The 26,163-nt window shown below is 50.6% G+C and overlaps 1 protein-coding gene across 14 annotated transcripts in view; it reads right to left on the bottom strand.

The window, feature by feature from the left end:
• The window catches only part of Hpcal1 (hippocalcin-like 1), a 106,186-nt gene that overhangs the window by 39,456 nt on the left and 40,567 nt on the right, over positions 1-26,163 (bottom strand). For 4 of the 14 annotated variants that reach the window (NM_001394053.1, XM_087554393.1, XM_087554396.1 and 1 more), the window contains 1 exon segment: positions 13,268-13,372. The gene's annotated coding sequence lies outside the window, so the exon portion shown is untranslated. 14 annotated transcript variants of the gene reach the window in all.

Below are 26,163 nucleotides of genomic sequence, written 5' to 3'. Positions count from 1 at the left end.
AGAACCTTATTCTGGTTCACCATGTTCTGGTGTGGTAGGGAGAAGGCCCTCTACCTCATTTTATAAGGGAATTAATCCCATCTTGAGAGGTCTACTTTCCTGACATCATTTATCTCCTGAAGCCCCCACCTCCTAATATCATCAATTGTGACTTAGCATTTTGATGTATTAAGTTTGAGGAACACCGAGAATGACTTAAACACTGAGGGCATTCCTCATTTTTTTTTAAAAAAAATAAACTGTTATTTATTTATTTAGGGGTATGTGTGTTTGAGGAGGGTGCAGGTGTCTATGTATGTGTGGTGTGTATGTATGTGTGTGTGGTATATGTGTTTGTGGTGTGTGTATGGTGTGTTTGTGCATGTGTATAGTGTTCATGGTTGTGTTTGTGTGTGGTGTGTGTTTGTGTATGTGTGTAGTGTGTATGGGTGTGTTTGTGCATCGTGTATATAGTGTTTGTGTGTGTGTGTGTGTGTGTGTGTGTGTGTGTGTGCATGTGTGTGTGTATTTGGTGAGGGTGCATATGTGCTATGGCTGTATGTGGAAAGCAGAAGACAGTTTTCATGAGTCAGTTCTCTCCTTCCACCATGTGAGTCATAAGGATAGATCTCAGCCAGGGAGTTTGTGGTAGGAACCCTTTCCTGTTGAGCCATATTATCACCAGCCCAAGGACTCAGATTGTAAGCAATGTTGCCTCGGAGGAACTCTGAAAACCAGAAGCTGCAAAAATACCAGGCACCGGGGTTGGGGATTTAGCTCAGCGGTAGAGTGCTTGCCTAGGAAGCTCAAGGCCCTGGGTTCGGTCCCCAGCTCTGAAAAAAAGAACCAAAAAAAAAAAAAAAAATACCAGGCACCAGAGGAAAAGAGTAAAGGGTTTGTGGACCCCGGAGCAGCAGTGAATCGACACCTTCCTGCTTTGTCTTGCTAGGTAAGTGATATCATCTTCCACAGAGTGGGGATAAAGGTGGCCCATTTCTCATAACAGATTTCCTGGGACCTCCCTAGTCAGGGCCATTGTCACCTCCCACCATGACTACCTGCTGCTGCTGACCCTGGCTCAGGGGCTATAAGATCTTCCCAGGAAGTGGGTATTTGTGTGTAGGCATGCGTGTATTTGTGTGTGTGTGTGTGTGTGTGTGTGTGTGTGTGTGTTGTGTGGGAGAGAGAGAGACTCCTAATCCAGTTGGCACTTTCTGTAGGAAGGGATGCCCACCTGTCTCAGCCAGGAACTGAACCAGACTTTTGCAGCTCCAGGGACCTGAAGTCTCATGGGGACAGGAAGGAAGAAGGAAAAGTAGCTTGCCTTTCCTTCCACTGTGGTACATCTGTGAACACAGACATTTAACTGAGGCTTCCCTGGGTAAAGCAAAGAAGAAAAAAAACAAAACACCCGACTGGTCCGGCCCGCCATTTTACAGTTGTGCAAAGGATCCAAGAGGGAAGAGTCTTGCTCCTAAATCACAGAGCCAGGTGTGACCAGGTGTATGGCCAGGAGTGGCCCTGTAAGACCAGTGTGGCCAGGTGTGGCCAGGCCATAACCCAGAAGTGGGCAGGTGAGGCCAGTGTGGCCAGGTGTGGCAGCATGACCAAACAAAACTCCCGGGAAAGGCAGATGCTTTTATTTGTCGGAGAGTGACAAAAAGATCCCACGTGTTCAGGTGATACCATCTGTGGTCACTCAGCGGTCACCTGTCACATGGGCTGGGGCCACTGTTACACATTCCAGCAGTTTTATTAGTAATGAAATCGGAGGAGAGAGAGGAGAGCAGGTATTTGGTTTGGAACAAATTATCATTATGGCCTGAGAGGGAGCACAATGGCCACAGTGTCCCTAGGAGTGGCTGTCCTGAGTCCACCCCAGGTGGCTCTCAGAGTACCAGGAATGTGAAGGGTGAAGGAATCTAAAGCATGCTGATTCTGGACTCTGGGTTGTCACTAGGTGGCCCCGGACAGTCACCTCTCTCTCTGGAACTGCTTCCTTCTCCATCCCTTCTCCCTGTCGTTCCCTTGGTAGCCATGAGACCACATGAGGCGATGAACCCATACAGAAACACCCCCTCCACCCACAGGCATTTATACAAAGGGCTGGCGGTACCATCCTGCTGTGCACAGGACCATGTGTCAGGCACAATCACATGCACATGCTATGCCCAAATCCTGACATACTCCCTGCGGTCTCCCTCAGTTCCCACCCAGGGCTAGACCATCCGATGGGCCTGCTTGTCATCTCTAGGCTGAGCAGTCAGACAGAGTGGGATCTTGGTCCTGGGTCCACAAGACCCCAAATACCTCCTGGATGAAGAAGACCCTTCCTAAACTTTGAGTGAAGAATCAGCAGGCAGCTCAAAGGAGATACCAGGGTAGCTCGTGAATAGTTTTGAATATTAGAATACAGACTGTGTTTGGCAGTTAGGAGCCAAACTGGATTGTGGATTCTTAACTGATGGAGGAGGAGGGTCAGGATGGTAACCTGGGCAGGATGAATGTGGCAGGGCCTTTGCCAGAGGGAGATAGGTGAGCAGTCTAGGCAGAGGCTGAGACTGGTCCCTGTAACAACCAGATAATCGGGGTGTGTGTGTGTGTGTGTGTGTGTGTGTGTGTGTGTGTGGCCGTAGGTAGCTTTCAGCTTGTCACAAACACAATCAACCCGTGAGGCAGAATTATTGGGATTAAAGTCTCTGGACAGGTGAAAGAGGGACTATATTTCAGAGGGGGGGGTGGTGGGAGGGAGAGAGAGGGCGGAAAGGGAGGGAGGAACAGAGACAGAGACAGGGGAAGCCGAGACACTCGGCTTCGAGATGTAGCCTGTCGAGCGACCACATGGAAACACACCACAAAGACTGGGATTAAGGCTGCCGAAGCCCCTTAATCAGGAGCCTGCAGGATGTGCAGGAGCTCAGTTTCAATGAAGGGATAAGTCACGCGAAAACAGAAATAAATTATTCATTCCCCTCAAATGAGCAGCCTTCACATTCCCACAACAACCGCCTCACCACAGGCACCCCAAAGACATGGCAGTCCTGTTAGTGACACTGCTCAGCCACTCAGGCGTGGGTAGACACCGGATTTGGACCTCACCATCTTGACAGCTCCCCAGGATCTGTCCACACTGTTAGTTCAGCACCACAGATTAAACCAGCCTGGCTCGGCTAATACAGTCCAGACTCAGGCCAGCTTCAAGCCCCAGGGGTAGCTTCCCTGTGGAAGGCGGCATCTCCCTGGAATCATCTGCACCCAGAGCCTGCTGAGAACACACAATTGCCCCCCCCCACTCCCCCCGGGTCAGGAAAGAAGCCTAGAGTCCCTCCTTGTTCCCATGCAGATTTCCAACCACATGAGCTGAGGCTGCTGTAGGAGGCACGAGGGTTCTGGAGTCACCCCTGCCAATCACTGCAGCAGCCATGCACCACTGGCAGCCCTAGGTCAGGACCCCAGGGGGACCAGCGGAGAGTGGGAAGGAGAGTTCACTCACAAAGCAAGTCTCGTGCTTTAACCACGATTGACCGTCTTTAAGCTCTGGCATGCCCGTCGGACTATTTCCTCTGCCCAGAACACTTCCTACCTTCTCTATTCTCCTTCAGATCAGTCTCGAGGTCCCTCCAGGGAGGCCCCAAGCACCTGTCCTCGCCTCCCTAGTGGTTCTCAACCTGCAGATTGCAACCGTCAGAAAACACGCATTCCCAACATTCTTAGGAACCGAGATACCATCACTCGGTAGCAAAATTACAGTTGTGAAGTAGCAGCAAGAATAAGTGTATGGGTGCGGTTTCCTAAGACCGTTTTCCAATGGTCGAGACCTGCAGGCTGAGAACTGCTGCCCTACCCCATTCCTATGGTACTGTGAGGTTCACTTTCCCCTCACCTTACCTGCCGCTGGTGGCACTGGGGGCATCTCAGCTGTCCAGGGCTAGCAACTGTACCCCTGCAGCAAGATACTAGAGCAGACGGAGGGCAGGGCCTGCCTGGCACCCAGCACACCTCCGGGCACAGAGAGAGCAAATGAGATTTTAAGCCTGAGGCCCCACTTTTCACCTGTCCAGAACAGAGGAGAGTTCTGCCTTGCAGTGGTGGGGTTTGGGAGGACACCGGCCAGGGCACCTCCCAGGGTCAGGAGCCTGTACCCATCTTGATCCACACGGAGGAGGATTCCACCTCTCTGTCCCTAAGCTCCCACAAGGGGTCTTTTGCAGTAGCCACACTGGCTGGCATCCAGCCTCATGCCCACTCCTTGTGTGAGAGGTGACGTGAGTATGTAACTGAAGGGATGATCTTCCAGCCGGTCCCACCCTCAAGAGTGGAGGTCCAAAGCTGTACGTGGCTTGTATGTGAGTGAGAAATGTGTCTTACAGGTTGGGGCAAATCTCAGGAAACTGGTTCTGGATATAAAGCAAATGTGCCAATCCAGAGCTACCATTAAAGAGGCATGTGTTATGTGTGTGTACACATGCACGTACGTGGGTGGAAATGTATGCACATTTGGATAAGTATGCATATCTATAATATATATTTTTAAATTTTAGCAGCTCTCAGTAAAAGGAAACATGTAGCAATGGGTGAAGAGAATGGGGTACATATACATAACAGTTTACAGCAGTCTAAGAACTACAAAGCCCCAAACATCAACAATGTTGCAACAGAGATGCCGGGACAATAGCTGGACCCCATAAGCTGCTGCTGCTTCAGTGTTCCATTTAACAGACTGTATATTCCAGCAGCAAAGTTGTGTCTAAGTCAATTTTCCATCAAAAGACACCCGAGATAATCATCTTAAATGCAGAAAAAGTTTACTCTGGCCACAGATTAAGAAGTTTCATCTATAGTTGGCCTTGCAGCTTAGGGCCTGTGGCAACATGGCAGGTTGGAACCATGGAGCTGAGAAGGTCAACTTGGGTCATAGCAGTTGGGCATGGGGTTCTCACATATAAGTTTTTTGCGGGCATATGTTTGGATCTCTTTGGTAGTATTAAGGAGGGTGACGATTGGATCATTGGAGCATGTTTAGTTTTGTGAGAAACTTCCAGCTGTCTTCCAGAAACGTTTGGAGTCTGGCCATTCTAGTAGATTTACAGTGGTAAGGTTTTAATCTATGTTTCTTTAATGACACTTACTGTTTAGACCACACAGGACTAGTGTTTAAAAACAAAACCAAAGACACATTGTAATAGTGTAACAGTGTCACTCTTTCCTTAGTGCATATTAAACTGCACAACATAATGGGCCCCACTGTGACATTACACATTCACACAATGTACTTTGATCACATTCGACCCTAAGACCAATCTTTACTGTAGACCAGACTATCTTGGGGCTGCAGTGACAACATGCCTTGGTGGCAGTCAGAACCTGTGTAGGAGTTGCCACAGAGACCATCAGGATACCCCAAGACCAACAATCTGGCCTCCTAAGTCCCATCTAACATGTTAACAGTCTCAATCTAGCTGATCATGAAGCAAAAAGAACCATCATCTCTGCATGAATAGTCAGGGGTCACCCAATGTCTCCACAGAGGGAAATCCAGGCCTGAGAAAGAAGGAGACTTGCACAAGCATCCCAGTGGAAAAGAGGCATGAGATCCAGACAGGCTGGTGGCTGTTGAGCCTCAGATGGCACTGGTCATGTGTGTCGGGTGCATGTCCATCCTGGAAGCGCCACTGGGGGGGGGGGTCCTGAACAGCTCAGACAGAACCAGCATAGAGGATCTTTTCTGCTCCTTCAAGGACGTAGGGACTGCCTCTGTCCCCACACAAGCAGTGACCCAGGGAACTCAATCCAATCCAAAGATGCTGCCATATTTGAATTTTCATCGGGGTGATGGTCTGTTAGCAGAAGGTGAAGTCTCATTTGCGATTTTAGTCTGACACATCATGTTTAAGGGGGCTCCCGCCATGTGTCAGGCCCTGTCCTAAGCGTCCAGAATGTAACACAGAACAAGAGTGATTCTTGCTTCCAAAGAGTTCATGGTGCATGTAGCAAAAAGGCCACAGGAGGTTCTAGGTCAAATGGTACAGGCCCTGGGTAGGTGATACTAAAAGAAGCCACGGAGGGAACCCCAACTTTACTTAGGGTCCAGGAGAGCTTTCCAAGCAGTAAGATCATCAAGTGACTATGAACATGAGAGGGCTGGGTGTGGGGTGCAGTCCTGGAAGGAACTTTCCAGGAAGTACTCCACTCAACCAGGAGGCTGCTCATCCTCTGGGGCGCTTGTAAGACACAGCAGACAGTGGGCGGCTGCGGTCAGCACTCAGCTCGCTGGGCTAAAACGGACCTCAGCTGGTAGCAGCCTCTGGCCCAGTGCCTACCGGCTTTTCTCAGCAGAGCTAGCTAGATGAAAAGCCCAGGGACTCCTCAGTTCACAGACTCAGAGAGCAAAGCTCGCTTCCTGCCCTGGTCCCAGCAGGTTCTCTCTGTTCACTCCAGACCTCAAGCCAGAGAGTTCTCAGGCTTTCCCATCAGTCTGCCCACACATTTTCTCCTGACCCCAGAGCATGGGCTGGGGTGTCTCCAAAGCCAGCAAAGCTGCTTGCTGAGTGACAGCTGGAGTTTTTAAAGTACAGTTACAGTGGCAAAAGAGCAGGGCAGGTAGACTCACAGCCAGCCTGATTAACAGCTCTTTGGGGCAGTGGCATTTATGCAGTGTGAAAAAAACCCGCACAGGTCTTGGTTGAGCTAAGCATCCTTCCTGTCTGGACCTCCAGTCCTTACACTGAGGAGGGCATGACTGTTCTGGGGAGGCCTGGCTTCAGGACCTTCGGCTCCCTGCTCAAGGCTGCAGTCAGCCTGTGCACATGTGCTGAGAAAGGGCATTGGTTCAGAGTGTCCCCTAAGTCGCCAGCGTTCTTCGTTGTTTTTCTCACATCGGTCCTCTCATGAACGGGTGGCTACATGTTTAAAGCATGGTGGGAAGCCTGCCGTCAGCCCTATCACATTCCCTCTCCTGCCTGTCTCATCTTCTCAACCTACAAATGCTTCTGGAATTTTAATAGCTCCCCAGCCTCCTTCCATCCCTGGCCAATCTGATAAGTAGCAGGCTTGGCTGTAGGGGTAGAGGCTGAAATTGCTGATGTGGTCCAGGCAAAAACCACCCAGCACCCACGAACGGACATCCAGTCGAAAGATAGGTGGGGTTGCTGTACTCACTGTGAGGCCATCATTAACTGAGCCCAGCTCAGCTGCCTTTGGGGAAAGAGCAGCCATTGCTTTGTGGAATTTGAAGTACTTCATCCACAGCCCAGAGGGAAGCTTAGTGTGTGTTCCCTGAGTCTGTCAACCCTCTAGGGTCTCACCACAAGCCCCTCATTTTATGGGGCCAAGGACAGTTATAAACCCCTTCTCTCCAAAGCAACGCTCACGAGCCACGTTTTGTTCGTCCTCACAGTTGTTTTTGACAAACAAGTGATGGGATGAGAAGCTTTAGGAACAGGAAGGAGGAGGAAGCAGTGATCTCAGGGTTGCTTCTGTCTGTACACTGCAGCCTCCGTGAAGGTCCCACGAAGAAACAGGATGGCGTCACCTGCCCTGATAGCTCTGGGGATGGTTATAAGGTGTGGCCTTCCACGGAATAGGAGGGACTAAGTCACGTCCAAGTCCAAACATTTTTAAAACTTGCCATCAGAAGTTCTGTTTACGGGGGTTGGAGATTTAGCTCAGTGGTAGAGCGCTTGCCTAGCAAGCACAAGGCCCTGGGTTCGGTCCCCAGCTCCGAAAAAAAAAAAAAAAGAAGTTCTGTTTACAAAGCTGGGTATGGTGGCTCCTGCCTTAGGTTCCAGTACTTGGGAGGCAAAGGCAGGCGGATATCTGTGAGGTCAAGGACAGCCTGGTCTACAGAGCAAGCTATTTATATGTCAGGGCTAGAGAGGTGGCTCAGTGGTTAAGAACACATACTGCTCTAACACAGGTTCCAGTTCCATTTCTAGGACCCATGCTGAGTTGACCACAGTTGCCTAGAACTCCAGTTCTAAAGGATCTGACACCTCTGACTTCCAAGGACACCTACACTCGTGTGTGTGTGTGTGTGTGTGTGTGTGTGTGTGTGTGTGTGTTACACCTGTTCTCATACACAGACACATAATTTAAAAAAAATCTAAAAAACAGTAAATGTCTTTTTCTTCATCAATATCAGAAATATGCTCTTAAATTAGACCTTGTCAATTTCATGTGTTTTTTTCTTGCATTAAAAAAGTGTGTGTGTGTTTGGGGGTGGGGGAGCTGGAGAGAAGGCTCAGAGGTTAAGAGCACTGACTGCTCTTCCAGAGGTCCTGAGCTCAATTCCCAGCAACCACATGGTGGCTCACAACCATCTGTAATGGGATCTGATGCCCTCTTCTGCTGTGTGTGAAAACAGCGACTCATATAAATAAAGTAAAAAAAAAAAAAAAAAGTGTGTGTGTGTGTGTGTGTGTGTGTGCCTAGAAATTATCATCCTCCTGCCTTGGCTAGGATTTACAGGCATGTGACACTACACCCAGCTAAGGAAAAAAAATTAAATCTACCTACAATAAATTTCATCCTTTCTAGGTGTACAACCCATTTGTTTTGACAAATGTACCCAGCTCTGTAACTATCCAAAACACTTTTATCAGGAGAAAGGAATCTTTTAAATTTATGCTAATAAGTGGTTTAGCAAATATGAATATTTATCACCTCACCAATTACTCTACTGACTTATTTTATTAATTGCTGGGTTTTTTTTCCCCCAAGATATAAAACAAGGCAGTAGGAGACAGCTGGTTTGGTGCCTTTGTGCTTAGTAGCTCTGTATAGAGCGACTGTGGTTTGCTGTCCCTTTGACTCAGTGGGAGGGGGTGACCCTGACCAGTCCTACGAAGAAAGTAAAGTCCAGAGATTAGATAACTGTCCAAGGTCAGACAGCTGCTAAGAGGAAGATCTGGGACTGACATCCAGGTCTAATTTCCACTTCCGTATTAGTATCAGTCCCAACAGCCACACCACCAAAAAAAGAAAAAAAAAGCGTCATTGTACAATTTGTGTTCTTCCCTAACTGCTTTGCCTTGAGTGTCTCAAAGGGCATGAGATGGGAGTGAACGCTGGACCCATGCCCTCTGCATTCCTCACACACAGACAACTGTCACTCCTCAGCTCTGGCCTCTGAACAAAGCCCCCCAAGGACCTCAAGTCTACCTCGGCCTCCCGAGGGAATGTAGGCGTGGAGACAGGACAGATTGTAGCCAACACCTCTTGCTTCGTGAATTCTCTGGCGGGATACAATGTTACTAGATGAAAAGGCAGGCTTTAAGCAGAAGATAAGGGATAAGGTCACAGGTCTCCAGGAGTAAGCACACACGCTTGGAGAGACCTTGGACAGGGTAGACCCTAGCTTCTGCTGAGACAATAAGGATCCTCCTTTTCTCCCTCCCCTCTCTTCCCACTCTATTTTATAGCATTCTTTGTTCACCATAAACAGCTCATTGGAAGGGAGGGCTTAGCGCCTCTTCATCCCAGAACTCTAGCAGACCTTTGTGGCCTGTGGAACCATTCACTACGTGACTTCTGCTGTTTCCCTCTCCATAGTTCAGTCTTCCCAGCACCATCATTATCCTTCTCCGTGTGGTGAAGTCCCAGGAATCAATCCACACCTCACAGAACTTCAGCTCTCCTGGGTGTGTGTGTGTGTGTGTGTGTGTGTGTGTGTGTGTGTGTGTGTGGTGTGTACGTACAGATTACAGACCAATAATCAAAAAGATTACAGATTTGGGGAGGGGGGATGACTGCCAGGGAGGAGGTGGTTGGGCACAGACTTCATGCTGTCAGGTCCAGTTGTCTGCCCAACTCCTCCCTCCTAATTCCTTCCTGGACCCCACACCTGCTCCTCCCAAGAAGCCACCTCGGCTGTTCCACTTGTTCCCACCCCACCTGCAACTGTGACATTTAGTATTTGTTACGCTTTGAATCTGAACTCAGGACATCAGTGTCTGCAGATGGGAGGCCACTTACTACCTCTGTCTAGGCAGACAAGCTGTGCCTCACCTGGGAGAAAAAGGGTGTCTCCCATAAACCTCAGACTTCTCAAGAAGGCTGACCACACGAGACCTCTCCAGTGTACATGCCAATACTGTGAGGAAAGCACCAGAGGGTGGGGCAAATGAGTGGCTGGGTCAGGAGGTGGCCTTCAATGACTTTTTTGTCCTATATTTTTGCCAACTTTCTGATCTGTTTTACATAATTCTTCTAATTAAAGTAAGTGTTTTATGCAGCCCATTGTCCCTGGGGCTCTGGCATTCTGCCCTACTGACCTGAGGACTCAGCTTGACTCAGGGGGGAGGATTTGGAACACTCTTCAGGAAGGAGCCCAGTAGCATTTGGAGCCCAGCAGGCCAGCGGAAGACAAGTGGTTGCCCTGGGGAACTGGGCAGGCCCAGCCAGGTTGCTCTGAGCTCCTGGGAGTGGGTGGGGACTAAGGACTTGGCTACATTTTAGATTTTCCTAGAGCCCGGGTAGGAAAACAGACCTCGTTCTGAACACAGTGGCACACACCTGCACTCCCAACGCTGATTGGGCGGCTGAGGCCGGAAAACTAGAGAGTTAAGGCTGCTTTGGCTTTGTAGCCAGACCTGGTTTTAAAACATTAGAACAATTAACATCAACCAGAGCTGGTAGCCAACATCCATACAATACCGCGGCCACCCCAGGAAGGAAGTGACTCTGGAGTCAAAACTCCCAAGGACCCTGGGGTTCAAATATTGGATTCAGGCTAAGAACTTTAGAGAAATTTGGAAAGACTTCTAGTGGCCTGGCTTTTAAATGGCCTGGGCTTCCTCTGGCATGAGAATGACATGGGTCCCCATAAGTGGCATGGGCAGGCTTGGCCACGACCCCTGAGGAGGCCTGTATCACAAAGCATAGAACCATGGGGAGATGAAGTTGCTTCTTGGGGCTGCTGGTGAGAACTGAGCCCCCCCCCCCCCACCAGGAGCCCAGAGAACAAAGGCTCCTGTGTCCTCGGGCTTCAAATACTGAAACATTAAAAACCCACTTCTGGGGACTCGGGTGTCTGATGTCATCTTCACCGAGAGCCACTCAGAGCACAATCTCCAGTTTCTAGGAACATTTCTGTCACTCGTCACTTTCCATCACTTTAAATTTTAATTTTTCTATTATGGAGTCAGACGATAATGATGACAGCATCCCCCTACTACATGCTTTATTCATGGAGAGGAGGCATGGGTGTCAGAAGCAGAGAGCCTGCTGGGACCTGAGCCTTGAGTCACACCGTCCTCAACATCGTGCCTCGGTTTCCCCATCAGCTCCTCATCCCCGTCCAGGGATCTGGCTACACTCGCTGCATGCCTGGAATCAGCTTCTGATTATCTCGTTGGTTCTGGGGCTTGCTGCTCTCACCTGTCACTTAGAGCCTCTTGATGCTGCAGCCGTTGAGAGCAGGCAGAGGCCTATGGAAGGAGGCTCCCTGGCACTGGAGTGCTCCCTCTTAGGGTCACTGGTGTGACTGAGCCATGCAAGAGCAGGGAGCCACAGCTGCTGGGTCACACAAGCCGCCGCTGTGACAAGTGGCTCTGAGTACACCTGTAGTTCAGTCCTTAGGTGGGGAATGGGAGCTGTCTTTGTGTCCACTGTAAATGGATGCCACCTGAAGGGCAACACAGATGCTCAGGAGTGAGGGACCCATGCTGAGATCCAGGTGTGTGGGAAGGAAGGCTGCCAGGGGCAGGCGTCCTGAGCAGCGTGTGGCACTTACTACTGAGCCCTGCCTTCGTGACAGCGCTTGTCCCCCTGGATTGCACGCATTTGCTCAATCATCTACCTCCCACCCAGGAGCCTCTGAGTGCTCAAACCTCAAGCTGGTATTGAACCCACCACCCTGGTTACAATATGGAGTCAGAATATGTGCTGAGTGCCTGAAGGGCTCCATGTAGTGCGTGGTGCACACATGTTGGTAGACTGTCTTTTGCAGATTAACTCTGCACAGTCAAAGCACCACACAGCTTCCCCTCCTGTGCTTCAGCCTACAGGAAGTGGAGGGTTTTGATTTCTCTCATCATTGGAAGACTGCTCAGATATAAAGCAAAACTACAACTAGGCCCTCACTCCACGGGCAACGGTGGCAACAAGGTTCCCAGCAGTGACAGTGAACCAAGGAAACATCCATGCACATCCTCTCATCTTTGAAGATGATGTCTTCTGGAAGAGGCAGGTGAACTTGCGGCCATTCTTCTTCTGAATGGCTATAAAATACCCAGAGCTAGCCCAGCAGCAGAGAAACTCTGGCCCACAAGGGCCTGTGCATGCCCTGTCTCCTTACCACTGTCATCCAGTGGGGAGCCTGCCTGAGGGCACTCTGGGCTTGCTCTTATATCTGTTCAGGTGAACCCTCCAGGGGATCAGGAGACTGTAAGAGAAGGCCTCCATGCTCATTGGATTAAACAAAAGTCCCAGGGATGGCTCCTCAGGTCAAAACTTGCAGTGTTACCCAGCCCCAGAGAGAACATGGAAGTCCCACACCCTACCCACTGATCCTTTAATGCAGCAAGACTTAGCTTCTTGGAAACTCCAGTTGGGGTGAGACCACGCCTTAAGCTATCCACCCAACATGGGGCTATGCTACCAGGCCTCTGAGCCGTGGCAGAGCTGAGTGCAGAGGACAGAGAACTCGAGGTGACAGGGTAAATGGCTTGGTAGAAAAGCTTCGGGGAGCACTGTAAACTGGGTCAAGGTTGCAAGACAGATGTGTACTCCAGCTGGACTCTCCATGTGGTTCAAAGGCTATGGTTACTTCCAAGATGCTGGTGCATTCAGACCAGTTTCTCTCCAAGTGAAGAGCCCATCAGACTCACATGACCCTTCCACCTCACCCCAGCACAAGCACGACCTCCCCGCCCTCTGCTAAGTGCACATCATCCACCAGGCCCCTCCCACTGGCTTTGCCTCCTCTATCACTTACTCCCCTGCCCATGAGCTGACCTTCTGGAGTCTCCTGTAGGCCAGCTCCCGCCTGGTCTCTATAGCCTGAAAGGCATGGTTACCTTGGATCCAGAGCAAAGTTTAAGCCCAGTGACTGGTTCCATTCTGTATGACTTGAGATAGACCACCACTTTCCCTTCATAGATGAAGAAAGAGAGGCAGGAGACAAAGGCACAGAGCACGATTTCCTTAACATCATTGCTACCTGGTTCTCGGGGGCAGGGCACCACATAACGCAGAAGAGCATGCTGGGAGTTTTCAAGAGTGCTAGGCTCCAGTGATCCCTTGGATCATGGCCCCTGGTCAGGCTCCTCAGGTAGCGACTAGTACTCACCTCAATGTCTCGAGACCGTCCTCAGTATCTAGACTTCACAGAGCAGCCTTGAACAAAAGCTGGCCCACAGGTACCATTCAGTCTTGAGGTGCTAAGCCATGGGACCTGAGACAAAATGGAACTTGGTCTACAGGTGCCTCTGTTGCTTGGCCTTTCTTCTGCCAAGCTCTGAGGAGTCAGGGGTCTTACGGTGAGGGACAAAGTCACTAAACACCTCAGGTCAAGAAAGACTAGACACCTGGATCCCCACATCTCCCCCAGCCACATTCCACACCTGCCCTTAGGCACCTGCCTGTGATACGCTGCCCCTCTGCTCCTACCTCTACCATGAAGACACCCTGCCTGCTCCAGAAATGGTGGGAAACAGATCAGAAGAAGCTGAAACCAGAGGTGGGTGTTGGGTAACCAGGTAGTTAGTTCTTCAGGACTGAAAGGAAGAGGACATTAAGGGCTACAAATAGGAAAGGGGGCCTGGGCTTCCAGGGCTCTACAAAAGATTGTGTGGGCGGAATGCCAACACCAGATTTGAGTCCAACCACTCCAGAGGCCTAGCTCTGTCCTTTTTAGAGATAAGTAGTCCAGGTAGGCGCCTGCACAAGAGAGTTGTTTTTTCCAGGACGCCAAGAAGTACATATCAAGGACACGCTGGGGTGGCCTAATAAGGCCAGGCCCTTCCTTTCCCTTTGAATTAAGTAGTTCTTGCCTGGTTGAGCCTGTGCCTCCTTAGAGCTCATTTCGGCTTTCCCTGGTGGAGCTAAACACAACCTATTAATTATTATTTGATTACTAGGCAAATGGTGACAGTTTTTAAAGGGACAAAGTTCTCCCTGCTGTACTTAGACTGCCATCAGTCTAGTGCTGAGAGCCCTGGGGAGAGAGGCACATCCTTCTGATCTCCACAAACTTGCTCTTGACCCAGGGGTAAGTGCTTATGAGTGGCTCTCGGTGGGTTCCAGCCATGAAGCAACAAGGAAGCCAGAACCCCAGCTCAGCAGCACCAAGTGTCCATGTTCCCATCTTGGGCCAGGCAGGCTGCAAGCTCCAAAGGGGACACTGCTGCAGGGCTACCAGCTCCAAAGGGAGACAGGAAACGCCTCTTGGAAACTTCATATATTCTGTAGATACCTTGAGGCCAAGGAAAATCAGATTTCCTCAACGGCTGTTGAGGCCTAAAAATTGGAACCCCAAGACCAACAACTTCTAGAGGACTTGTCACAGAAATCAGGCCATACCCTGATTTACCCAGCGGACCTAAATGGCCCACTTCTTCCTGGCCCTACAGAGTGGGAGGGAGGTGCCTCTGGCTGCAGCAGAAACCATCAAAATGGCATTTTTAGTCTGCAAAGGCCCAGCAGTGTGACCCACGCTAGCAGGTGAATGTTGTGCCTGTTGGGACTCAGTGCCAGTTCGGGTCAGGCCTGGCGTATCGGAGTCCAGGGGCTCTCCCAGACCAGGGAAAAGCCACCAGCTGCTGCCAGCTCAAGAGATGTGCTTTTGGGAGAACCAAGTAATTACAGCCTTCCCCTGCTGTCTCCTGCTCCTCACCAGGTTTAGCTGTTGGCTGAGAAAGCAAAGCTGGTTGCGGGGATGACTTCCAACAGATATAATCAAATAATCTATTCCTGGATTCTGAAGTACTGAAATGTCGGTAATTCAATTCCTGAAATGTCATTTTGGAGCTGTGGGTGCAGGGAGCACAGCAGCCTAGTAAACATGCTTCTGTCAGGGGGGCCCCATGCACACACTGCCCTTCAGCCCCAGCCTGTGCTAGACAGGAGACTGTGAATGGGTGGCCAAGGCCACCAGGTCGACGGAACCCTTGGCACAGGATGGAGACTTCAAGGAGGGTGGCTAAATATTGGCCACAGCTTAGGAGGTGTGCCAAAGAAGAGCGTTAGCCAACTTCCCCAAGTTCCAGCAAAGGAACTTGGCGTGCCTTGGGGGCCTGGGTCTCCCGAGGGGTGTGTTGCGGGGGGGGGTGGGCTAGATCAGTGTCAAGGCTCAGCTTATCGGACTGTTGGTTTGCAGTGACAGCTGCTCTGTTTTCACCAGCCCCCTCCCCCTGCCCCCCCACAGAATTCACCGTGATATCAGCTCCAAGGTTTTCAGTGGGAACCAATCAGGGCACCGGGAGGCTCAAGGACTTGTCTAGAACTTATGACAAACTTTGACCAGAAAAATCTAACACCTACATCTACATATGCATGTGAGTCTGTGGTGGTTATTAATATTTTACTCTTCAGGTTCCGTTTTGGTTATTTATGAGTCTTCCCACAATAAGGATATTTAAATTTTAGTTTAAAAAATGCTAATAAGATGCCTTTTGCAGAACCCCACACCGGCGGCTCACATCCCATAATTCCATATCTAACCGTCAGGAGGTCAGTGCGCTCACACGGTTACCCTCAGATGATAGCACATCACAAAAGCAATTAGAACTCTCCTTCAGAAACACCTCCTTACTCTGCCTCAGGGGCACCATTCAATCCAGTCTCTTGGGCTCCTCTGCCATGTCAATTACTATGTGGCTCTCACTCCCTCTCTTAGTGCCACCAAACACCCTTATCCTCCCACATCAAGGGACTCAGCATTAACCTAGCAGCTGGTTGCTCCCATGCCAGGAAACCTCTGGGCCCATGTAAAATCAAGGCTGCCTTGACTTTGGATCAGACACCCCAATTATGAATATATTTTTCTCCTCTAAGACAGAAAATCACATCAACCTGGGTGGTAAAGAAGCAAGAAGTCAGGATGTCATGTGGTGCAGGGAGCTGAGCCTGGGGGTGTAGGAGAAGCCCAGGGCTGTGGGGACATGCGGATAGGATGTCCAGGGCTCTTGGAACCTAGAGATGTAGGCACTTGAAGTCAGGATACCCAGGGCTCTGGGCACAAGGGCTAGTAAGAAGCAAAGGCTGTTGGTGCCTGGGATGGAGGTCACCTGGAATTTCCAGGGCATGGAACTGTGGGAGTCTAGGGCTGTGGGTGCCATGGGTAGGGACAAGATGTTCATGGCTATAGATGCTAGGTGATGTTGGGACACCTGGTGACAGCTGCTTAGGGTTGTGGGACCCTGGGTTGTGGACACTAGGGGCTATGGGTGACAAGGAATAGGATGCCATGGGCTGTTTAGACATGAGGTTCAAGGTATCTGGGGCCTGGGACAACTGGGCTGTTGAGGCACAGATTGTGGGAGCTGAGGCTATGTGGATATAGGATGCTTGGGTCTGTGAGAACCCAGAGCTGTGGGCACCTAGGTGCATGATGCTTGGGTCTGTGAGAGCTCAGAGCTGTGGGTACCTGGGTGCAGGATGATTGGGACTATGGATGCCCAGGGCTGCTGGGATACGGGTGCCCAGAACTGTGAGATCCTGGAGCTATAGACTCCCAGGATACAGGATGGCCAGGGTTGATGCAGCGCTGGGTGCTCAGGGCTGTTGGAGCATTGGGTGCAGAGCACCTGAAGTTGTTTCTATGGTTTTGAGAGTAAAATCTGAGCTACTGAGGCGGGAAGGGACAAAGACGAATGATGGGCTGTGGGGAGAAACATCGCAAAGGGCCAGGTATGGTAAGATCAGGTAGAGACTACTGGGGATGACTATTAGTGAGCCAGGGCTTGGAAAGCAGATCTTAGAGCTACTGTGAGACTTGTTCTAGAACCAGGCGATGGTGCCTCTGTCACATGATGTCTAACCTGGTCTACATACAAGAGACTAGCCTGAGCTTGATGAGATGTTCTCAGGATACAAAACACACCTAGCAAGTGAAGGCATACACAGAGACAGTGAGGGGGAAAAATGAATTTAGACTGTAGAGATCCTTGACTGGCCGCTGGACCAACCGCACACCCGCTGTGTGACGTATTCTTGAGCCTTGTTCATGAATAGAGCACAGAAGGGCAACCTCAGCCCAGGGTGGTGAGTCCAAATGAGGACAGCAGGTTAACTAGTGTTAGAACCTAGGTTTATCCACAGCTAAGAGCAGAAGACAAACGCTGTGGCTGGAGGAAGTCAACCATCCCGACCCGGCGGTAAAGGGTCAACCGCTCTGAATTCAGCCTCCAGAAGGAGCCTATGGAGAAGACTAACCTCTCCTCAGAAGGCTCTATCTCCACCTCCCATGAGGACTCTGCTGCCTGTCCGTCGCCTGGCCTCTGCCAGCCCTATCACTATAAGCCCACTCCACCCCAGAACTTACTGAGATGATCAGGAGCCCTACTCTCTGAGGATCCCATACTAGACCCAGACTCCTGGAGGCCTCACTCCTCCCTGTGTAGACAAGTGGCTGATTGAGTTCTAGAACCCAGCGTGGTAGGGCAGACACATGAAAGGCTAAGCACAAATAAATCCCTGGGTCCTTTTCAAGTTGTGTTCAGAGGAATGGAGATATCTGGTGTGTGGGGGGGTGGGGACATGGGGGGGAGGTTGGTCCCTCTTAGAGGAGAAAGGGGTGCAAATGGAAGAGGAGACTCTTACTTAGATGAGGTGGCATCTGAAGGAGGACTTTTCACAGTGAAAAGGCGTCTTATCAGCAATCAATCCCGCCCAGCATTTTCCCAGAATTTACCCATCGGCCTCCTGAATGAGCCCACAAACCTCCAGGAGGGCAGGAGGATATTGCCCTAACCCTTGTGTACAGAGCCCCAAGGTATTCCATCATGCTCAGGGGTCAAGCGTGGGAGTCCCAGGCCCAGCTCCCACACCTGCTGGGACGCGTCCCAACCAGGTTACAGTTCTCCGGCTCTGTGTCCTCATCTTGGGGGCTAAGGAGCCTGCACTCAGGAAGGGTAGGAGGATCCATCTCTGGGCTGGCCTGGAGCTCTAATGTAATCGCTTCCTTCCTACTCAAACACATCGGCCCCCCAGAGGTCCTGGCCTGGCATCCTCCCAGCAAACTTTCCCACATCCTGGCACCCTGAATCACCCTGGCCTGGCCTGCCCATCACCCCACAAGCCCAGTGTAGGCACTACTCACCCAGCACGCACGGAGCCAGCCTCAAGGCACTATATATTCTGTACACTCTAGGTGACCCCTACAGCCAGCAAACAGGAAAGGGTGACACCCTTTTTAAGAGACAGGAGGATCAAGGTCCAGCCGTAGGAAACAATTCACTCTGCACAGCCTTGAGGGGCAGTGAGGAGAGTAAACAAATCCTTTGACCTTGCTGACGGTGTCCAGGCAGAGGAACTCAGGGTTGACCTGAGTTCCTTTCAAATGAAGATCCTTAGGGATGGAGACATGGCTCAGTGGTTGAGAAAAGGTCCTGCTCTTCAAGGGAACCCAAGTTCAATTCTTAGTATCCATGTTGGGGAGCTCACAACTGTGCGTAAGTCCAGCTACGGGGGATCTAACACTCTCTTCTGGCCTACGAGGGTACAATACTACTATACTCATGTGCACCACCACCGCATCCATACACATAATTTAAAAATTTAAATAGTAACAAGATAATTCTTTTTTTTTTTTTTAGACAGGGTTGCTCTGTGTAGCCCTGACTTTTCTGGAACACGCCATGTAGACCAGGCTAGCCTCTAGAGTACTGGGATTAAAGTCAGCTAAAATAAAATATTGTTTGAAATGAAGATTCTGGCTCCACCCAGGATACTTCATAGGTAAATTTGGGAGGATGGACTTTGCACCCGGCCCTCCAGCACTCGCCCCCCCCAACTTCTGCTCCCCAGCACCTGCCCAACTCCTGCTCCCCAACTCCTACCCCCCAGCATCTGCCCTCCCTGCTCCCCTGCCCCCGCACCCTGCCTCTCCCCAGCACCTTGCTTGTTCTGCACTGGAAAGTCATGCATAGAAGGCGTGGGTGGCAAAGCGTTACGACCGTTCCTGAGGAGCCCATTCTAAAAGCTCCCAAGCAGGGCTATTGGAGTCCCAAAGTCATCAAGGCAGCTGAAGTCAGACTGCTTAGAGAGTAACCCCAAGAGTCCTGCCCATCCATCTATCTATAGATCTCTCCAAGCCGTACTTTCCTTGCCATGACGTCACACAACCACAGAGGCATCCACACCTCTCAGTCTTACAGAGAGTCTGAGACACTCTCTCAGTCTTACAGTTGGAAAAGTAAAAAGCCCAACACACCAACACACACCTCAGAAATACTGTGTGTTTATAAGGACAGACAGGGACACACACACACACACACACACACACACACACACACACACACACACACACACAGTGGGGAGGGGAGGCTGTGTGACTCTGGGAAAACCAGTTTCTCTCTTTAGGCCTTAGATATCCCCATCGGGCACAAGGTCCTGAAGCCCCTCCCTGCTCAGGAGTCCTCTGATTCATACTCTCTTGCAGACCTGCCCAACTGAAGGCTCAAAAGACCTTACCCCTCACTATTTCTGGTCAACAGAGGTCTGGCAGGCAGTGGCTTCAGAATCTGGGCAGGGGAGGGGGCTGGAAGCCCTTCTGTAAACAAACCACTATGCACAGACAATGCCTGCTAACCCCTGCTGACAAGGCAGGGACTGGTGGTTTTGCTCAGGCTGCTGAGAGGCAGAAGCTCAGGGCAGAACAAAGAGCAGACTCCCCCATCACATCACCTTCCCAGCAAATGAAAGCTATAAGACTACTAAGTTCTAGAGCCACGGGACAACGGAATGCCATACCTCCCCCTTCTCCCCTTCTCTGGTCCTTCACTCATCCTCTGTGTGTCCACAGAAAAGGACACTAAGGAACTTGAGGTTTGGCCTCTTGGGGAGTTAAGACTCCAGCATTCATCCTCTTATCCCCAGATTTCCCAGCTGATGGCCTGGGACACTTGTCCCACACTTGCCATGGGTCCTCCCCATGACCCAAAGAATCATTCATTCAAGACCAAAGGTAGAATGGATTTGGTCAGATGATGGAATATTCCAGACTCTTCTCTGGGATTTCTTCCCTTCCAATTATTTGAAGGCCATTAGGATCACAGACTGAAATTCTGGGGAAAGGTCATAAGTGTACCTCAGTGGGTAGAGTGTTCTTGACTCAACCTCCTGCCTACCACCACCACACAGAACAGGAATGCTGATATATGCCTATACTCTCAGCACTTGAGAGGTAGAGGGAGGTGGATCAGAAGTTCAAGGGCATCTTTAGCTACATAGAGAATTCAAAGCCAGCCTGGGCTACAGGAGACCCTGTCAAGAAACCAAAACCAAGCAAAACAAAAGGTGGGGAAGGAAAGGAGGAGTGAGTAGGTTCCACTCCTTGGTGGCTTTCTCACTAGGTGAGTGAAAGACAGTTGGTTTCCATGTTAGACACAGCAGTCCCTGTACAGATACTAACTAAGGTCTCCCTATGAACTGGCCACCATATTGTGTCAGTGTGCCATGCCCTGGGGTGGTCCTACACACACCATCATCCTTCTAGTCCCAAGTTGTAGTCTAAAGTGGAAGCCAGCACACTGACAGGCTGGTAGGCTCCATGGTGGCAGAACCCACATCTGCCCGTGGCATGCCGCTGCAATGGAGAGCCTACCAATGAAAGGCAAAGTCTGGCATCCTCGAGGTGCCCAATACCCTATACTGCTAGTGCACAAGCCAAGGGCAGCAAAGACTGTCCACAGATAGACGGGGAGGAAACAGACGGAGAGAGCCCAAGAGCCAGGCACCTAACAAAGCCAGAGCCTTTCTCACCTTCTCCATCTCTACAGAAGAACTGGCTGCCTGTTGGACCTCACCAAGTACTGCCAGACACGAATCCAGAGGGCCCTGACGTGCCCCCAACATACCCATTTCCCAAGCACCTGCACACAGCTGTCCACCACGAGCCCACCGAAGATAGTCTGCATCACTGTCGATTTCCCTGTTCTCCATGAAGAAGCAGGACTGTCTCAACACCCTACTGTTCACCCACCCTTTGCTGGCCAAGGTGGGGCCAGAAGCATTCAGCAATGGCAGCAATGGTGGACATAGTTTTGGATAGAAACGGGGGCTTGCACACTCTCCTCATTTCCAGCCTCTGCTCCTACAGGGAAGGCCCCTTTCCAGGGGTGCTACGCCACAAGGTATACAAGGTGGGCATGCAAGGTGGGTCAAATGCATACTTAGAGGAACTTCCAGGCAGGGTGAAGCTTCTGCACCTTTAAGAGTCAGTCCAGGAGATGCAGGGGCCCAGGTCACAACCAGGGTCCTGAATGGGTGAAGAGTCTTCTCCTATGCCTCTCCATCCCTCCCAGCTATTCCTTCATAATCGCTCTCTCCTGCCAAGACGGGACCGTTTTCTGTACAGAGAAGGCTGTTGTTTCATAGGAAGATAGTCTTATTGTTAGAGATGCTAGGAATGAGATAAGGAAGGGAGGGAAACTATCTCTTGATTTTTTTTTCTCTAAACAGCAGTTAGAGAAAACAAATGGGGGGTAAATAACATTGTTTTGCAGATACCTCAGAGAGAGAGTGAGGAGGAAGTGGGGCGGAGGTGGGGGGTGTGTGGAGGAAGCTGGAGGAAGCATCGTGATGCTTTAAAGAACACTGGCTTCTTGCGGATCAATGCAGGGTGATCTAATAAAGATACAGAGGCTTCTATGCACTTCCTAGCATGCTTTGAGAGACGCGTCATCACAGATGTCTAAACCAGAGAGGAATCCGAGGGTGCTGAACCTCAGGGGTTCTTCCCCTTGTCATCCCCTCTGGGCTGCCCTGGGGTATCTGCCACAGCCTTCTGGCCATATGACACACAGGCCACATGTCACACAGCTCCCCAAGCAGAAAATGGTGCAAGATAAGAAAACATTGGGAAGGGCTGGAGAGATGGCTCAGCGGTTAAGAGCACTGACTGCTCTTCCAGAGGTCCTGAGTTCAAATCCCAGTAACCACATGGTGGCTCACAACCACCTGTAATGAGATTGGATGCCCTCTTCTGGAGTGTCTGAAGACAGCTACAGTGTACTGATATATAATAAATAAATAAATCTTTAAAAAAAAAAAAGAAAACATTGGGAAATACGTTATACTAGGAAGAGCAAAGCCAGGGGCTTGGGAACTTGGCCAGGTGGCTGTCACCTGCAAATCCTGGCCTAATTCGTCCCCCTACCCCACCCCAATTCTAGCTCGAATACAAGGACATTACTCCTGGACTGGGAGCGCAGGCTCTTCTCTGCTCCCAGTTGGCCTCAAACAATCCTCCTGCCTCAGCCTCCTACATAGCTGGAATGCATCACCATTCCTAGAGGACACTACTGTTTTCTTTCTCCTTTTAAGATATGCGTCTAGCTTTGGGGGATGGGGGCCTGGGAGGGAGGGTGCAAGTTTCAATGCTGTCAGGTAGGGCAAAGTTTGCAAGGTAAGGTGTGGGAAATCCCGGCTCAAGAGTAGAGGAAGGTGAGTGGTGTGCCTGGACCCCTTACAGGGGAGTGCTTCTTACTACTCAACCAATGCCCAGGGATGCTGTTTCCAGTCTCCAGACTGGTGGGGTCAGGATGCGGAGACAGAGTGCCCTGATGAAACCAGGCAGATGCAAATCCTGCGTTCACACTTGGACATTTCCTACCTCTGGGCCCAGGGGCCATGCCTTACAAAGCAGCTGCAGGAGAGAGAGCAGTGTACGTGACACCACACTGATGTCCAGCTCATGGCAGCCCTCCTGGGCACCTGTGCTCTATTATCTTGGCCCATTCTAGCGTCGTCAAGATTTTCTTCTGGCCAGTGCTTCGGCTAGCCCTCAAGGCTTATTTCACAGCCACTGCCCTGGTCCTTTAAGCGCAGGGACTTTCTCTGTGGGACCTTTCCCGATAAGGCTGGCTTCCTTGGGGCCTTCTAATGCTTCTGTGCTAGACTCAAGAGCCCTACACATGGATCTTGTCTCCTCTTCTGGATCATTGTGAGGTTTAGTAGTTCAGGAGCTGTGGGTCACTAAGCAAGTTGTTTAACCTTGCTGGGCATCAGTTTATCAAACAAGAAAGATGCACCTGCCCCATAGGGCTATGACTGGAATCTAAAGAACAAATGAGTGAGTGAGGGAGTCTGGTAGATAGTAGTGAGCATCTCCTAGGTGCTGGTGACTAGTTTAGCTTTGAGCCCATTGCCAAAGTTAGATGATACATTTAGGCCATGTCCACGTGGTCAGAGAGCAATGCTCACTTCTCCCATAGAGGAAAGACAGTTAAGAAAGGAAGGAGTCAGGATATTAACTAGCTGTGCCAGAGAGTGGAAACCAGGCTCCGAGTCTCACGGCACCAAGGCCGGCAGAGATGCAGATGGCCTGAAGTATTTTAGTACTTAGGCCCGAGAGGGCTCTGCACCTAAGCAAGTGCATTCCGTCAGTGCAATCTCACAGCTGCTTCAGGGCAGTCCCAGATAGGACAGCAAGGGCTAGGGGCTGGCGAAGATTAAAACAAAACAAACAAAACCCTCAGACACTCAGAATGCCTACCCAGACCAAAACTGCTTCTCAAGGGCAGAGAAAGGCCAAGTACCCACTTCCGGAGTCGGGGCTGCTGCTACTGCCCCTGCAGCTGGGACTGTCCTCCTCCCCCCTCCTCTCCCTCCTTCAGTGTCTCTCCCACACCTCCTCATATCTGTCCCTGGCTCACTCTCCCACACACTCAGAGAGTGGAGGGGCAGGGCGGAGCAGGCCCTGATCTATGGCCTCGAAGTCCAGTCTTGCCCAGAGTATCTGCCGACCAGTTCTCTCACCAGCTACGAGAGAGTAAGTTTTGCCTAAAGGCCCACAAATCAGTACCATCCCACTCTCTGTGTGGTCATGTGAATGTGCCATGACTCATGGGAAGGGCATGCATTCTCCAAGAGGGGCCCAGTGTCACTGCTGTAGCCTCAGCCAGGGACTCCCATCCCCAAAGAACAAGGAAGACCTGTTTCCAAGACTCTCTCTTAAGGATGCCTTGTGGGCCTTAAGATTCTACAATGAAACCATCCTTCGGAGTTTGTTCCGGCCCTGTGACCTAACGTAGTTCTGTTTCTTCTTTAATTATAATTTGGCTCTCAATCAAACTCTAGAAAATTGTGGAGGAGCAGAAAGGGATTGGGGGGGGGGGGCAACCTCGTTGATGAAGCACCCACCTGGCATGCCTGGAGACCATTCTTGATTTAGGAAACATGGCCATCTCTGTGGAGTCCAGTGCAAGCCAACCATTCCATCTCAGAGAGTCCTTGGCATCTGGAGCAAGTGGCAGAAGACTCGTGCTCACATAACTCTAAGAAACACATGTGGGCTCTCTGGCCACAAAATGGGCAGGACAGAAATCCTTCTTATGAGGGGGTGGGTGTAGAAGGCAGAGGTGGCCCTTCCAAAGTCCGTTAGGACAGCAGGGCTGAAAATGTGTCATCAGGGTCACCCCTGTGGTAGGAAGTGGCATGAGGGTTGTCGTCCTCTTAACCTAGCCCTGCTTTCTCAGAGAGTCCGCATACCCTTTCAAAGTTTGCTTTCTTGTTGACCAGTGCAGATCAAAAATCACTAAAGGACCAACCCACCCCACAGGTAAGGATCAGAACTCACTACTAAAGAGCGTCCTAGCCTTCCAGGACAGCAGGCTATTTTTGTTCTGCTGGAATATACAGAAGGCTATAATGATTGACATCTGGACAGAGGACCACAGCAACACTGAGACTCCAGAGGCCACTCCTCCTGAGGAAGCACTGGGCTCTGAGCTCCCATTCTTTAGCTCCTACCCTGGACTGTTGTCTGGGATTCGCCTACGACCTGATGCTCAGATAACAGACTTCAGATAATGAACTTCTGGGATGGCTGTGGCTGCAGAGGAAGTAATGGGCCTGGATCCTGCCCCAGCTTGCAAAGCCTCCGATGTGTGACAGCTAATGGAGACACAGTCACCTGGTTCTGGAACAATTAGTTCAGCTCTAGACAGAAGCGCCAGGGGGAAGTCAGCCTGTGAGGAAAGCTGAAGAGATCTAAGACCGCAGTGCAAAAGTTGTAGTGATATGTTAGTGAGGTTCCTTCTGAGTGGATGCCTTGGGACTGGGAGGAAAGAAAGGAGGGTCCCAGACAGGCTGACAGGAGGACGCTGAGGGAGAGCTCTTTCCACTGAAATGTGAGCTGGGGAAGGAGAGACAGGGAGCAGAGTTCCTGTGTTAAGTTCTTGGGGTTTTAAAATATTAGCCTGTGTTGGTCAGTTCTCACTGTCAACCAGAGTTTGGAATTGCTTAGGAAACAAAGCCCTGGGTGCGTGTCTATGTGGGTGCCCCCAGAGACTTTACTGAGGGTTTACCGAGGACCCACTGTGAAAGTGGGCTGCACCTTCCCATGATCTAGATCAGTGGCTCTCGCCTGCCTTAACACTGTGACCCTTTAATACCAGTTCCTCATGATGAGGTGACCCCCAACCATACAATTCTTTTTGTTGCTACTGCTATGAATTCTAATATGTGTATCTGTGTATTCCTGATGGTCTTAGGTGACCCCTGTGAAAGAGTTGTTTCCCCACACTGGGAACCGATGACCTAGACAGAGTCCCAGAGCGAGTGAAAAGGTGAGTCGAAGTGGAGCAGCAATTTTCATCTCCATGCTTCCTGACTGGATGTAACATGGTCCCAATTCCCTCCCAATTCCCCACAGCTACAGGACTGGGTCGCCTCAAACCCTTCCTTCTAGAGACTCCGCTTGCCAGGCGTCTTGTCACAGCAAGGTGTGACTAACACACACCTCCACTGAGGGATAACATGCTCAGCACACACTTCACAAGACCAAAGTATGGAGCCCAGTTGTTTCAGAGGTGCGTGTGGCCATCACCACAATCCACTTTTTGAACTTGTCACCCTCCCAAGAAAGGTCATAGCAGGGCCAGAAAGACGTCTCGACGATGAAGGTGCTTGGCATACCAAGCCTGAAGCCCGAGTTTGGTCCCACCAGGACTTTACATGGCGAAGAGGGAGAACCAACTCTCACAAGTTGTCCTGATCTCTATATGTATGACAACAGTATGT

Source organism: Rattus norvegicus, chromosome 6 (genome assembly GCF_021556685.1).
Source record: "Rattus norvegicus strain SHRSP/BbbUtx chromosome 6, alternate assembly SHRSP_T2T, whole genome shotgun sequence".
NCBI lineage: Eukaryota > Metazoa > Chordata > Mammalia > Rodentia > Muridae > Rattus > Rattus norvegicus.
Note: the sequence above shows the minus strand (reverse complement) of the source record. Positions and strands in the feature narration are given on the sequence as shown.